The sequence below is a fragment of the Condylura cristata genome, unplaced genomic scaffold (genome assembly GCF_000260355.1).
Source record: "Condylura cristata isolate star-nosed mole 26May11 unplaced genomic scaffold, ConCri1.0 scaffold00002, whole genome shotgun sequence".
Classification (NCBI taxonomy): Eukaryota; Metazoa; Chordata; class Mammalia; order Eulipotyphla; family Talpidae; genus Condylura; species Condylura cristata.
In genome coordinates this window covers 1,523,916-1,525,621 of record NW_004567103.1, presented here as the reverse complement: position 1 = coordinate 1,525,621, position 1,706 = coordinate 1,523,916, and positions in this window count along the sequence as shown.

Below are 1,706 nucleotides of genomic sequence, written 5' to 3'. Positions count from 1 at the left end.
CCCCGGCTGCGGGGTCCTCCCCCGCTGCGGGGTCCGCCCTGGCTGCGAGCCACCCCGTGAGCAGCGCCAGTGTCTGACCCTGTGTGGTCGCGGGGCCTGGTCTCAGCGCCCACGGGTCTGCAGAGGGCGCGCTGTGCTCACGAGGGGTCGTCGTCGCCGCTGGAGGGCCTGTCCGGGCGGAGGGACAGGGCAGCGGGCGGACGGGCGGGCGTGTGCCGCTTTCCCCGGCTGCAAGCGCGGGGCACCTGGCCCCACAGGGCCCAGCTCTTCAGGAGAAGGCCCAGCTGGGGCTTCACTCACATCTGGGTGCAGCCACATTCCAGTGACATTCCAGCACCCCGCCCCCCACGAAAGGGCCTCAGGCAGCGGGGCCCTGGGAGGGTTCCTGAAAAGCAAAATGCATTCCCAGCCTCAGGGACCGAGCCGCCACCGTCCCTGTCCCAGCTGAGTGGGCTCCAGCCTGCCACAGAGAGCGCGTGCACAAGCCACCCCCGCGGCAGCAGCGCTGACTGCACCTGGGCGCCTCGTCCTGAGTGGCTGCCGGGAGCTGTGGTCACAGCCCCACGGCGCGGTGGCCTCGCCCCGGGGCGCCCAAGAGCACCGAAGTGGGCATAGGCGGCTGAGCAGGAGCGGGGAGCGGCCGCTCGCCTGGGAAGGGGTGGGAGGAGGAGGCTGGCCGGGAGCGGGAGGCCACGTGGGTCCCTCGGGCACGGGGCGCGCCCACCCCTCCCGCGACCAGCCGTGTCCTCTCCAGGGCGCTGGCGTTGAATGCGGGCACGGTGCCTGCCTGTTCGGGGTCCCTGCGAGGGGGCCCAGCAGCCCGGGGCGGAGCCGCACGGAGCCGGCTCCCCTGCGTGCGTGGGCCAGGGAGCGACCGCTGACCGCGCAGGCGTTCGGAGAGACGCCAGCTTTACGCACGACACGCCCGAGCAAGACGGACACGGGGTGATCTTGGGGTGGGGGCCAGGGCTGAGCACAGGAGGTGGAGTCGGTGGGCCACGCAGTGGGCGAGAGGCGAAGCCGTGTGGGCGTGGCTGACGCTCGGGCCCCACGTGGGCCCGTGGACAGGGCAGCGCTGGTGGGGCCGGGGCGTCCCTGGGGTAACGCGCCCTGGCGGCCACGGCACACCCTCCTCGCCGTTCCCAGCCCCACCGGCCTCGGCCCCACCCCTGGCCGGGGAGGGCCCCGGGGCGCAGCAGGCCCCTCCTGTCTGCCCGCTGCTCCCCTGGCAGTGGACTTCGCCCATCTGCCTGTTCTGCTCCCACTCTGACTCTGGGGAATCCTCTCACCCCTAACACCTCTGCTGTACCCCGCTTCTTGTAGGCATAAGCAAATAAATCTTAAAGAAAGAAAGAAAGCAAGTCTCAAATGTGTACAGACGCTTCTCTCAAGCTCCAGGTCTGAGGCCAAGACCTTCCCCGGAAACTCCAGGGACAGGGACCAGCCGCCCGCTGGCCGCGGAGCCTCCGTGTGGCAGGTCCCTCCCCGCAGTTGCGCGTGGAGTCAGGTGGGCGCCGAGGCGGCCCTCCCTCCGCCCAGGAGGCTGACGGCCATCCACGGCCAGGAGCTGGGGGCGGCCGCCTTTCCTGGCCAGACCAGCTTTGGTTTCCTCCCGGCGCTGCGGCCACCCACACCCTTTCCCGACCAGAGCTGGGGCAGGAGCGGCCGGCTTCGCACGCTTCGCGCCCATCAACTGTGCGGGTGAC